Source organism: Triturus cristatus, chromosome 8 (assembly GCF_964204655.1).
Source record: "Triturus cristatus chromosome 8, aTriCri1.1, whole genome shotgun sequence".
NCBI classification, from domain to species: domain Eukaryota; kingdom Metazoa; phylum Chordata; class Amphibia; order Caudata; family Salamandridae; genus Triturus; species Triturus cristatus.
In genome coordinates this window covers 1,519,348,849-1,519,363,525 of record NC_140591.1, presented here as the reverse complement: position 1 = coordinate 1,519,363,525, position 14,677 = coordinate 1,519,348,849, and the positions used below count along the sequence as shown (strand labels likewise).

Below are 14,677 nucleotides of genomic sequence, written 5' to 3'. Positions count from 1 at the left end.
TCATGTCTCTGAGATACTCTACTTTCGTCTATCATGCCCAATCCTTACGAAGTCCCCCAGGGATTGTTTCTCACCCCACCCTGTACACCCCCTTGCATATTGTTGCTTCCTTAATGCTGATGACACACAGCTTGTCATCTCGCTGTTCCCAGATGACGGCAAGGGTGCTGGACCACTGAAGAACTACCTGTCAGCAGTAACCAACTGGATGGAAGTCACCTGTGGAGAAGACAGAGGTGATGATCATGGGGAACCAGCCCTATCTGTGGACCCCTGACTGGTGGCCAGATACCCTAGGCCAGCTACCTGCCCTAAAAGAACTTAGGGATATGGTTTGATGGGAACCTGACAATAGATCATCAAGTCAGGAAACTTTCATCAAGTTGCATTGGTCTCCTAAAAGGTTTTTTTTAAGTGATCTATGACCTATCCCTCAACACCCAAAAATCTGTGGCCCAGACAATCCTTACCTGTTGCCTGGATTATGGAAATGTGTCATACTTGCACTTGGCAAAGGAACTGCAGAAGAAACTACATACCATCTAGAAAACTGCTGCCTGTTATTGCATATTCCCAGACATCAACCAGTCATTTCTAACTAAAGGACCTTCAACCACAACACAGGCAACCTAAAAGCAGTTCAGGCCTAGTTAGGCCTCACCAGTTGGGAGAAGCTTGGCCACAGTTGCACAGTGAACTGGGTCTAATCTAAGGTGGCATGGTGAGCAAAAGAACTATGGGTTGGAATGCTACCCTGACTTATTGCCATTATTTAGACCAGGGGTCTCCAACCGTTTCTGTAACTGAAATGAGAGCTACTTCAGATCAGTGAAAATAGTCCTGAGCTACTGATGGCCAAGTAACTTCCGCATTGTTACAAGGCACCCCCTCAACCAGCTTCACTGACTTTAAACCTAAAGTCCATGGAGCCCGATACTATGGTTTGAACAAAAAACTGTGACATGGGGTACTATGATAGGGCTGCCACGTGCATCAGTGACTACATGGTCTACATGCGTGAATAATTGACATATATGTGTATGGATGACTAAGAGCCTGTGTCGTATGTACTTGTGGCACTGGATACACCTTTCACCATACGTGGCACCGTTATATGTTCAACACAAACATACAGCCATTTTTTACAATGAAAAAAATGTAGTAAAGTGCAGAAAAACGTTCTGCACAAATGTTCATAATAAGGCACCTTTTTCTGCACTTTTAATTTCTCCTGTTTGGAAAACAATTGCTGTCTTTTCCAATTATGAATATGGCAGCTAGTCGACCAGCCACTGGGAGCAATATGCCTGCTGTGTGTAAATGCAACACTTTGAAATGGGAGAAATTTCAACTGAAGAGTTAACTTTATGTTTAAATATGCATTACATAAAACTCATGCTTTTCATCGCCTCCCATGTCAAAGTATTTTTACAAACAGCAGGCATATTACTCCTAGTGGCCTGTAGACACGGTGCCATATTTAGAACAGGAAAACTGTAATTTGTTTAAATGTAAGAAATTTAAAGGGTGTAGCACAGTTCCGGATACAGTTGTACAACTATAGAGTGACAAATTAAGCTTATAACAGTCTGGCTTAAACTTTCCAGTAAAAGAACAGTTCTTCTATACACTGAAGAAAATTGATTATGCACTGTGAAGGAGACTGGTTAGTACATGGTGCACATTTATTTAAATGAAGCACCTTGCACTAATCCAGACAACCCTTATGGTGATTTTAGTGGTCTTCAACAACCGTTCAAAGTGGTAGCTGTGGAGAGCAGCCTTCAGGCTTAGCCCAGGAGTGTTAAGCAGCTTATTTTACCAGAACTAATCATAAAGTGTAGGTTACACGAAAAAGAACCACAGTGTAGCTAAAAAAATAAGTATATTTATTATACACACTCATTAACACATTGGTATATCTCCTACCCGGAGATTTCAACACAATATTTCAACTGTAAACAGGTTAAGTAAGCACAAATACAAAGTGGTCTCCAGGGAGACCAAACCATATACTTAAGTGGAATGCGAACTGTGACCGAAGTCAGGACTTGGAACAGAAGACTCAGAAGAGCTGAGGACACAAGGAACCACCCGAGGTAAGTACCCAGGAACCCCATGGAGGCTGTGCGTAGTGGAAACACAGCTGCGTACTCAATGGGCCACTCGCAGTTTTTAAGAAGGACCCTTTTCCCAGTGGACCCTGAAGAAACTCCATGGAGGACAGAAGATTGAAGTCACCCCACCCGTGGATACCCCAGGAACCAGGATACCTACACCAGGAAAGACGGGTGCATTGGTGCGAAGTAATGTCGGAAACCGCCGTAGACCACAATGGAGGACTTCAGTAAAGATACTGTTGGCAAAGAAAGTGAAAGAGTCCGGTGGAATCCAAGGAGGGATTCTTAAAGAGAACCTTCAAGCAGAGGGGACAGAGTCTATGCCACTCGGAAGTGACCAGGTGGCACGGAAGACTAACTATTACTGATGACAGAAGATGCAGGATTGATAGTGACCTTGTCACTGAGCTGTGAGGACCAGGAGCTGTTCACGAGCTGTCCCACGTTGGGAGTCAAGAACCAGGAGGTCGTCGTCTGGCGGGAGCACCAATTAACCTTGGCAGCAGCATCAGACATGGTCAACGAAAAAAGTGCAGCGTTGGGACCAGCAAGGTCCAAAGGACTCACCAAGTGCAGGAAAGTCAGAGCAGGCCCCGAGCAAGCAGGGGAGCCCACTGAAGCCAAAGAAGACCCTTCAGAGGATCCACAGATTGAAGGCACAGGATTCGCAAGAGGCATTCAACAAAGATGCAGGCCCACGGTGCAGAGGAAGTGGTGAGGACGAAGATCTTGACAGGAAGAGATGCGGGAGGCTGGAGCTTCTTGTAGCCCGAAGATCTGTGATGGACAGAGCCAACAAGCCTTGGCAATGGCAAGTTGACGCGGTGCGCAGGGGTTCTCTTCAAGTGGTTCCGATGAGGGATACTGGCCTCAAACTTACTGACAGGACAGGCCTCGAAGGAGTTGCAGAACCACAACGTGCTGCCGAGCCTTTCGGGGTCCGTGGGACGTCAGGAGCAGCCGACCGGTCCGCTTCAATACGATGTCTGTAGATGCAGGGGAGTGACTTCTTCACTCCAAGGGAGATTACTTCAGGTGTCCTTGATGCCCACAGTCATGGAGAGGAACCTGGATGAAGCACAGACAATGAAGAAGACTGGCAGAACAGCAAGACCAGGAGCAACAGGAGTCTTCCTTGGTGCAGTCTCGTTTCCAGGGGTCGTCCAAGGTGCCCAGACGGTCAAAGTTGAATTGGTTTCGGGTTTGAATTTTGTCCCACGATTAATCTGAAGAGCCACTTACAGGTAAGCCCTGAAGTACCCTAGGGAAAGAGTTGGGACGATTCAAGGATCCCTCCCAGAGGAGGGGCTGGACTGAGGGGAGGATACTCCCATGTCCTCTGTCCAGTTTTGCGCCAAAGCGGGAGCCAAGGGCTCCCTGCGCTGGCTCAAACTGGAGTATGCAAGTAGGGCAAAAATGTGTCCTTCAAAGCAGTCTGGTGGCACTGGCAAGCGCACCCTGCCAACACACTAAGTCCTGTCTGGGAGGTGGTCACACCTTCCTGTGACAGGAAACCTATTGGTCTACCTTCCCCTGCTCAAGCTCAGCAGCAGGAGGGCAGAATAATGTCTGGTGTCGGCAGCAGCACTTGCTTGCTGGCAAACCCTGGAAGGTTGTTACCGGGAATACTGGGGCTTCCGGGAAGAGACCCCTGGTGCATGGAATAAAACCTCCAACACCGGTAACGGGGTTGGGGCATGATTCCAACATGTTTGATACCAAAAATGCCCAGGTTCTGCGCAGCCAATATATAGTTAGCCCCTGTGGACTAATGAAAGCTTATTCTTAATAAAGCCTGCACAATGGCAATGTACAGGGTTAGATCGATGTCAAAAAGAGAGCAAGCCAAATACACCATGGATTTGATTAATGTGGACAATTATTTATGCAGTGAGTTGAAAGAGGCAACAATACATATATAGTGTTTAAAAAAGAAAAGAATTGACATACTTAGTTTCAAAATTATAGTTAAACAATAGTGAGAGGTGTCCCAGTGAAAAAATTGGAACCTAAACTAATGGTGGCATATTTTGTGACATATGTACAAGGTTTCCTTTAAAACATAAAGACGACCGTTATGAGGTATACATTGTGTTAATCAACACTTTATGCAATGATAAGTGATGGATAATGGCTCGCTTTTGTTAACAGTCGACTGCGTTTCGAACCTGTGTGCAATATAGGGTCTCTTCAGTACATAGGAGTGTAGGGACACCTACAAGAAATGGAGGGATACCGTCAGTATGTGGCTGTGGGAAACAGCTGAGCTTGTCATGGGAAAAAGCTGTGTGTGTAATATACCTGAAGGATGGTCTGCAATGCCTAGTGTAGAAAGAGTGTCACCGTGAATACAGTGAAGAAAATTACTCATGGGGACCCAGCCGGGTGCTATATAATTTGGGAAAATTAAACATGTAGAAGTCAGATACATACATGATATAGCTACCAAGTCTACACTAAGGAGGCAGAAGAAGGAAATGAACTTACCCCGTGTGAGGGTAGTGGTAGGCAGGCAGAAATGGATGACACAGCCAGGAATAACCACAGCAATACCGAAGGCACGTGGAGCGCAGTAATGACGAGCGCTGTGTAAAACAAGCATTTGCATTGCAATAGGTCTCGCATTTACAAGAGTTTAAGCAATTGTCATTTACAACGGCAATATCTCAAACTCTTGTAAATCCGAGACCTATTTCACTTCAAAGAAGCAGCCGCCATTGTACGGGGCTGCTTGAAAGTGAAAGCGCGCATGGCGAGGAAAGCATGTCTTGCCTGCAGTAGGAGTAACTCATTAAAGAAAATAGTGCTTACAGACTAAATAAGACATACCGTGTCGCAACGGGAGTAAAAGGGCCAATCACCATGCGAGGTTACAAATGCAGACAAGGCAGTACCGAGGAGGTACTAACAAGCCTAATAATGATTCGGAAGTCAGCATTTACAAAGAACAATGACACAAGCCAATAAAAATATGGGCGGAGAGTGGGCGGGGCTTAAAAGACATACTCCACTACTGAATGCCTCGCAGCAGCGCATGCACTGCCCAGGCTCGACCTAATAAAGTCCCAGGCAAACTGCCAGTTTGCCATTTGGTGGCGCCATTTGAGGCTATTTGTTTCAATCTGGTACCCTCGCCGTGTGGTGTCGCCATAAGGCAACTGCCTAGAGTGACCTTAGTGTAGCTTGATCCCTGGGCCCTTGTGAAAGGTCATTCAAATCCAGATAACACTAAAATAAAGTCAATTAATGTCTTCTCTTCAGAAATTGTTATTTATAAATAGGAGCAACCGTACTTTCGGTTGTTAGTATCCTATTAATTTCATATCCAATTCAAACAAGCATTTGCAATGCAATAGGTCTCGCATTTGCGAGAGTTTCAGCTATTGGCATTGTAAATGACGATGCCTTTTATCAAAATGTTTGTTTTAAAGCATCAATAAAAGGCATTGTCATTTACAATGCCAATAGCTTAAGCTGATGAAGCGGAGCCATCTTAAGACAGGCAGGCAGGCATCTCATGTGTAGCTATGTCTGAATCTTAACCTCAGGGATATTATCCCCGCCATTGGGTTCAAGACCCAGACCATATTCCACGCAGGTCCTCCACATGCTCCCAGAATGCAATGTACCATCATGCTAAATCAGGAGTTTTAAAGTTTATGCCATGGCAACTGAGACCTGGCCCTGTGTGAGTTAATTGTGCTACACTGCCATACAAACCAAAATGCCTTGAAGCGGGGCGGCGTGTGCTACTACAACGTACTCTAATATTTTGAACCCCACACTACATCGTTTAGCACTGTTTGCTGTTATTTAAAAATTCGTTGTGAAGTGTTTCATTTGTGCCGGTGCTCAGCTACAGCACTTAATTTGTAGACACCGACATGGACACGGTGTCACTGTATGTTTTTTTTTTTTTAGCAGAGTCAGTTAGTGGGGCATTTGGCTATTTAACAAACCTTAAAAAAATATACTATTGGAACTTAAACCACCAGTCCACTTCAAGGTGACAATCGAGTGGTGAATTTTGTCCTAGGACTCTTTCCCAAATAAATAACTGTCAGTACTTTTTAGGATGCTTCACTGAGCTTTTGAAAATGTGCGGGCTTGTGCACCATTTTGCTTTTGGTTAAATGCACAAATTCCACTTTCACGCATCTTGTATGTTGAGTAGCACATCCCAAAATCCATAAATTACCGCATACGTGCAATCTGATTGGATGGGAACAGGGTGTATGTATGTACCTCACTCGCACAGGAGCGAACAAACCGAAACAATTCGGGGCTTATTTACAAGCCCATTGCGCTGCCGCTACGTACTTTTTCCCCATATTAAAAGTGGCGCACCGACGGCACAAGCGGCTTGTGAATAAGCCCCGAATTCATTTGTACTTAAAACGGAGCAAATTCATTTCATTGCCCGTTTGGTGCGTGAGTATCATGGAACAGAGAAGACAGAATTTTGTACAAACAAGGCCAACACAGATATCAAACTAATGTCAACATTTTGTCGTGTGTAAATAAGAAATAGATAAACAATGCAGCTACCCTAAATTCACATTTACCCCCGCTCACAGAGAAATGGTGTCTTGGAGTCCGATAAAACCAAGAGGCTTTCACCCAAAACTTTCAACTGGCACCAAAAAATAGGAGCATTTAATTGACGCCATTCATTCAGACTGCGTGTGGAATAGATAATATAGAACATGGTATTTACCCAGCCTGGTCCAAAGCAGAGGTAATGGATAATTTTGGAGGGAAGATGTAAATAACGACATAGAAAACGTATTCCACTTTTCGAATGAGAAATGCGAGTCTTCATTTCAACCAAAATATTTATGCACTTTCTTTCAATTACATAAGTAGCAAAAATAGTGCAAACTGCGCTGTTTTTTTTCAGTGTTGTTTGTCGATAACTTTGCACTGGGGCAGAAGCGTGCAAATTTATTTGCTCCATTCTTTTCCCTTGTAAGATAGGAAACGCAGAAATTGTATTTGCTCAACCATGCCAAAATAAATAAATAAGAAAAATAAGGAAAAAAAAATCACTCTGAAGCTATTTCGCTTGGTTTAAATAATAATAAACTGACCAGGTGTATACAGCTTTTCAAACGTGAAAGCCGAGACTAAGCTCGAGGCAACATATTTTGTCCCTTTCTAAGTATCATTGATGATGAGAATTAAAATGACCCTTTATGAACTACAAATGGTTTTGTAACTTTTTAATTGTAATTGCACATTGATTTATAATCCTTTTTTTTGCTGCAGATTTATATAGGGCGAACTCGACCCGAAGGTATTGAAGCGCTTTCTATGAGCACCAGTTACATTACACAAGGACACATTCATCCATTAATATAACATAAGTGTAAGCAATGGCTCCCGCTCCATTTCGTTCATGCGTGTAAGAATGTGCCTTTCAAATGGTCGGGCGTTACCTTCCTAGTAATAATTTTCAAGTGTGCTATCATTAAACCTAGCGAAAAACTGACTTGTCCTGTTTTGCTATTTGCACCAGATCAAAGTTTCTTCAATACATCCGGTCTCTTTCTTCGCATCTCCAGGGAGATCTGGTTATTGCTCCTTAAAAATAATGTTGTTTTCATTGGGGCTAGTGTTTCCATCGTCCCCCCTTAAGCCCCAAAGCGTTACTGAATAAAATAAAAGTGAATCTCTACCTGCGGTCGGATTTGCATGGGATAAAAGAGGGGGGAGGGAGGGGCAGCTGCCCTTTGGTGTCCGGGTTTACAGGGGGTGTTTGCCGGCACGCTCTCGGCAGCATCTCTAAAGGCCGGGAAACAAAGGGGCAGGCAGGATAAGGTGTGAACGGCCTCTGCCTCCCAGACATTTACTTCACAACCACTGGCACGTGGAAAAAATTAGTTCTTTGCTAAAACTCAGAGGCCAGTTTCTACCACAGTCATTTAGATTTAGGATGTGTCACGTGACTTGGTATTTGCAGCAAACTTTGCTTAGTTGTGATGAATATACCACAAGGTCATTCCTATGGGGCAGTGCGGTAGCCTCGGTTGGTGTCACTTAGTCGGGATGTCATTCATGACTTATTGCATGTTAAGTTCCTCACCGCAGCCTGCTAAAATGCAGTGCTAATTTGCCTGATTTCTCCGTTGATTAATCAGACCGGTACATGCCCTCGAGAAAGCACGGGCTCTTTTCTTTTCAGATTAAACTTCGTAATTTGAGTCGCATCCACAGCACAGCAGACCGCCCGAATCAATTGTGAGCATCTGTATACACGAGGCGTATGCACATTTTAAATGAACCCTCTCACGTGAAAGCTTGTGTTCACAAGATGAAAGAACAGTTTAAAGGAGTCTTCCATGTATGTTCATAAAATGTTTTCAGTTGTCGCAGTGGCTTTTGGCCACTAATAAGCACAAGCGCTTCCACAACACCCAGCATTTGGTATAATTACTTCGGTATACGAGTAAACATTCCAGTAATTAGACTGGTAGCATATTTAACAAGAAGATTGGCCTCTATGTTTTTCATTCTTTATGATCAAAATCTGAGCCCGGGAGCCTGCACAAACTGTGGTGCTGAGGCAAGGGCGTTCCTGTTACAAGGGCCAACCTTAGATGAAGTTAAAACATTTTAGTGAAAATTTGCCAACTCTCCTCATGTCGCAATTCCTGGGCACTTGAGCTAATTTGTAAGCGTTCCACTCCAGTGTGTTTGGAACAAACGCAGCCCTTGTTAACATCTGAAATGGTCGGAGACAATGGCAGGGAATCGCAGCGCGGCCCGGAGACAAAGGGGCTGGACGGGCCGGCGGAGGAGGCCCCATATGTCTGCAGGGAGGGAGGAGGCCTGACACGGGCGGCGTCGTGAACCGGGAGGGGCGTGCTGAGGCTGCTGTAGTGCACATCGGTGCAGAGGGCAGAGCAGGGCGGTCTGTGAAGGACTGCCAGTGCCTAGAGGAGCACAGAGCAGAACATAGGCGGCCTGTAGAGCGTGACCCTTAAGGAGCTGGTAAATGCCTGACTGCCGGGCAGCATATGATGAGAGTGAGTCTGTACGTAGGAGCCATGCCCACACAGGGCAGGGTGGTCTGTGGAGCGTGATAGCCGTGCAGTGAAATAAGTCTGGAGCAGGAGGCAGCCCAAAGTGAAAGTGATCGCGATCGCCGCGAAAGTGAAAGTGATCGCGATTGCGATCGCGTGCTGCGGAGGAAAGACACATGGCGCTGCGCGCGTGCACGTTCACGTGCACTGAAGCTTTAGGCCACAGCAGCACTTTGAAAATCCCAACTATAAAATGTCTCTCCGAGCCAGCGCAAGCGCTGGGGCTCAGCGAGACCTAAAAAGGAAATGCTGTGAATTTTCCTCATCACATACCTCGATTTCATAGTGAGATAAAAGCACGTACTTCTGGGGATTTCAAAATGGCGATTATTGCCTTGAATACATTCAGTCCAACACACACTCTTCGAGACTCGGACCCTCTCCTTCTTGTGGACTCAAAATAACCCCATTTTAACCCTTCGCATTTTGGGCTGGGCCGTACATGCCGACCTCCGATAGGAAAAAAACGAATCTGTCGTTTGATTAGAATGTCTATTTCTTTATCACTGTAATTTCACCGAAGTGATGCAATTAACAAAGCTAACACAAGCCAGTTAAACCACGCTAATTAAATTCACCGGAGACTCCCTTGCTTTTCCCCTCAGCGAGTGTTTATTTCAGCTCCCAGTGCTCTGATCACTTCTGACAGCTTGCTGGGACACAGGCAGAAGTAGGTCAAGGTAAGCCGGCATCAGCACCACCACATCCCATTAGACAGGCTTGTAGGGTAGACTGAGATGGCGGCGTGTGTGATGTAGCGCGAAGTTAGACGCCCAGAACCAACAGCCAGCGAACGGCCTTCAGCCAAACCAATGCACTAAGGCGCCGCATATTATAATGATGCCATATTTAGCTTATCCGGGGTGTTATTCGTAATATGAAGATGTACAGCCAGGGCATGATACGACCTGTGAGGGAAAAGATGGGCAAACGGAGTTACAATTGCCGCATAGTTCGCTGTTCTCGCCTGTATTTTTCTTGATCAGTTAAAGAAAAAACAAGAATCGATTGCCTGACCCTAGCATGGACGCCTCTGGGCATGCCATTGGGCACACGCAGTCTTACAGGAGGACGGGTGCAGCCGGCTCGCAGTAACGTTTTTGTAGAGGCAGTGCTACGGTTGCAGGTAGCCAGTGACGTCACTGAAGGCGGGTCCATGCGCAGGGTACTGTAGACCAAAGTGTTTTCAACATGGTGGCGGCGTGCGGGTTCAGGAAGCTAAACAGAGATCCCTAGGGGAAAGTGGGGGCGATTCATGCCAGTGGCCAGGAGTACCGGGAGGGAGCTTGTGGTCCACGTCTGGACAGTTCTAGACTGCGGGCCGCCCGGGCTGTGAGGCAAACCTGTCGCGTATATCTGAATGCTTCATTAACATAGTATAGTCTATCGTCCCAGAATTCCCGATGCTAAACAATCGCTAACTTTTAGTAGTCAATGGTTCGCTGGTTAGACATTTAACAAGCTGTCTCCGTGGAGCCGACGGGGGAAATGGAAAGTGAAAGTGCATGAGGCTGCTGAGGACAGAAGGGGGACAGATGTGCACACCGCGTGGCTGTACGTGCGCGTACACAGGCTCCAATCGCCAATCGCCCTGCGCGTGCCCATCTCCTGTCCCACTTCCGAGGCAAGTCAGCAACAAAAGATCTCGCTGGCGACAGCGCTTTTGTGCTGCGTTCGCCAGGCGAGACCTAAAAATTAAGCTATGTAGTCACTCTTATGGTACTGCATACAAAAGGAAGAGCGAGAATGTTGGTACAGACTTACCCGTATGGGTGTGTCTAAGTGCTGGAGGTGTGGGAGCGAGGCCGAACACTGTATATGTTCGTAGCGTGACGGGCAGTAGCTCCGTCTCAACGTATGTTTAAGTGGCTTCCATCCAATGGCGGTGATCTAAAACAATAACAAATGTGCGGGATGCTTAGCGTGCCTAGACTTGGTGGATAACCCAAGAAGTGTCTGTAGTTAGCGGTGGGTGTCATAACGTCTCTTACCTATCCGAAACCTGGATAACGATGTGCCTGCTGCCGGGATACTTCAGAGCAGGAGAGCGTGTGTCTCTCTGCTCAGTGCAATGACAGAGAACTGCCAGGTGGCTGCGGATACTTAAGGGGTCTGTTCCTGCCAGAGGACGGTCAAATGTGCGAACAGACATGGCTGCGGAATACAGTCAGCCGACTTGATCTGATGTCGATCATGTGCATTTAAAAATCATTAACACACAGTTATCCACCAAGTCTAGGCACACTAAGCATCCCGCACATCTGTCATTGTTTTAGATCACTGCCATTGGATGGAAGCCACTTAAACATACGTTGAGACAGAGCTACTGCCCGTCACGCTACGAACATATAGTGTTCGGCCTCGCTCCCACACCTCCAGCGCTCAGACACACCCATACGGGTAAGTCTGTACCAACATTCTAGCACTTCCTTTTGTATGCAGTATCATATGAGTGTCTACATAGCATTATTTATTTTCTCAGCGCTTGTCATTACTGCGCTCCACATGCCTTCGGTATTGCTGTGGTTATTCCCGGCTGCGTCATCCATTTCTGCCTGCCGACAACTACCCTCACACAGGTTAAGTTCATTTGCTTCTTCTGCCTCCTTAGTGTAGACTTGATAGCTATATTATGTATGTATGACCGGCTGGGTCCCCTGTGAGTAATTTTCTTCACTGTAATCACTGTGACACTCTTTCTACACTAGGCATTGCACGCCATCCTTCAGGTATATTACACACACTGCTCCTCCCCTTGACAAGCGCAGCTGTTTCCCACAGCCACATTCTGACGGTATCCCTCCATTTCTTTTAGGTGTCCCTACACTCCTAGGTCCTGAAGAGACCCTATATTGCACACAGGGTCGAAAAGCTGGCGACTGTTAACAAAAGCGAACCATTATCCAGCACTTATCATTGCATAAAGTGTTGATTAACACAATGTATACCTCCTAATGGTCGTATTTATGGTTTAAAGGAAACCTTGTACATATGTCACAAAATAGGTCACCATTAGTTTAGGTTCCATTTTTTTCACTGGGATACCTCTCACTATTGTTTAACTATCATTTTGAAACTAAGTATGTTAATTATTTTCTTTTTTAAACACTATGTATGTATTGTTGCCTCTTTCAACTCACTGCATAAATTGTCCACATTAATCAAATCCATGGTGTATTTGGCTTGCTCTCTTTTAGACATTGATCTAACCCTGTACATTGCCATTGTGCAGGCTTTAAGAATAAGCTTTCATTAGTCCACAGCAGCCAATGTTTCTCTGCAAATAATTTATCTGCCCTGGCTCCGTGAGTAGGGTTCATTGTCTTTTGCTCTCAATATATAGTTAGCCATCACGTAATGACGCATGGCCACTATATGTATCAAAATGGCTAACCGCAACTACAAAGCCTGGAGAATCAATTGAGGTTTGTAGGGGGTGTCCTGCTCATGCAGGACACCCTCACAATGATAACCTAGCACCTAGCCTTCAAGATTGAAAGGCCTGCCTTAGGAGTGACTTATAGGTTTTAAATGCAGTGACCTCAGATATAAGGAAACATATCTATTGTAAGTGGCGCTAGCACCACCTTGCACAGGCTGCAATGGTAGGCCTGTAGTCACCATTGGAGTGGTCTCTCATGGGAAGCATAATACATGCTGCAGCCCACGGGAGACCCTTGGTGTACCTATGCCCTGGGTACCTTAGTACCATATACTGGGGGCTTGCATGGGTACACCAGTAGCCAACTGGGAAGATATCAAAGTACTTACCGCTGTCAAAAGAAAAGGCTTACCCACGTATGGAAATAAAAAGGACACATTTAAGGTGGATAAGGTTAAAAAAATTGTTAGAGAAACCTGAAAGCCTGTTATAGTGTGCATGTACACTCCTAATGTACGTTCCTCCCTCACTAAATCCACTGAATAATCCATATTCCGGTTACTAATTCCCAAACTATCACAGTGGCCACTCTTTTAATAGTCTGTACAAGTAAAACTGCTGTACTTTTATTTCTCTATAGTAGGTTTTCTAATTGATGTCATAGACAATATGCTGTGGGAAAGCGCTTTAGAAATTTTTTTGAGTGAAGAAAAAAAAAAACAGTAGTATCTGGATGCGGTAGGTAAGACAAAGAATTTTAAACTATTGTAGTGATTTCTTCAACATACTACCTGTAAAACATTTTCATTCACCAGGGACAGTTTTATTTACATAACAGAAATACATTTTCATTTGAAGGCGTATCCGTTCAGTCGCTTCTGTTCCACCACTTGTTTTGTCAGCTTACACATTAAGTAGCCACTCACTGCTGGTGGATAAAACCACTTACAAGTGTCCTCGTGAAACGCATGCCGAGATTGCTTTCTCGACCGACAATGCCTACAACGACACTGCCACATTAAAGATCCTAAAACATCAAGTACTCTCGAATGCTACGGTCACCATCAAACTCCCCAAAAGTAACCTCTACGCAGCAGGTCCGCTTTTCTTCAGAGCTCAGATCAGGATCGCTGGATACTCATGGGCGGGTTCGGTGCTCTGGGCCGAAGCCTCGCACCCCCGGCCTACTATATCTGATCGAATCATCATGTCTGAGCCCCGAAGGACGGGATCCGCTACTTGATTTGAAGGCCTCTGCGCACAGGGCCCAACAACGGGGCTAGCGACCGAGGAAGTCTTCTCATCCCAGCCCGAAGCCAGCAGCGGAGAACGCCGGGCCGGTCAAATAAGAATGGTCATTGTGTAATGAGTGCTGAGCGGGAGATCAAACACACGGTTCTACCACACACGCGATACTCGCACACAGAATCACCTCTCATGCACCGGAACCACACATTCATAAAACCATTCGACTATCTCACCGCTCTGCACACGGTCGGCCGCACTAATTTCTAGCGGTTTTATACACATAAAATGCGCCCAGTGCATTCTGGGAATCGTTTGCCGGGTGATCATTAACGAAACATAGAAGATGGACAACAAAACTAGAGCCCAATTGCAGGAGATTTGGCAAAATATATAGCATCGAACACCCATTATTTTTCGCAGAAATTAAATATTCTTTGGTGAGAAAATCTTTATTTCTGTCTTAAGAGTTATTATTTAGGAAAAAAGTGCAATATTATGATTGCTAATTATTCATATATACTAGACATTTAAAGATAAGTGTTCTTGATATAATGGTTGACGGCTCAGATTTGCTCAATACGAGCGTTGGGAATCGCGCTCTATTGATAGCTGAACCATTTTTATTTCAACACAAGGGCTCGGTTTTATTTACAAAGATGGCGGCTGGTCGTGCTAGGTCTCGTCCGTTTTCACTGTTCGGCTCTCTGAAATTATCCCTCACCTCTTAGATTGGCTGAAGCTCAACAACCATTCAAAGGAGTTTTCGTCAGGCAAGGCAGGCCAATCAAGGAAAAGCACTTCAACTTTTCCTGGAAAAGGGTGTAGTTGGTTGTTTACCCGAA

General features: G+C 45.3%; 1 non-coding gene across 1 annotated transcript; it reads right to left on the bottom strand.

Moving 5' to 3' along the window:
* Window positions 1-13,703: 13,703 nt before the first annotated feature.
* Window positions 13,704-14,094, bottom strand: LOC146806035 (small Cajal body-specific RNA 2). Its single transcript, XR_014968125.1, has one exon.
* Window positions 14,095-14,677: the final 583 nt, after the last annotated feature.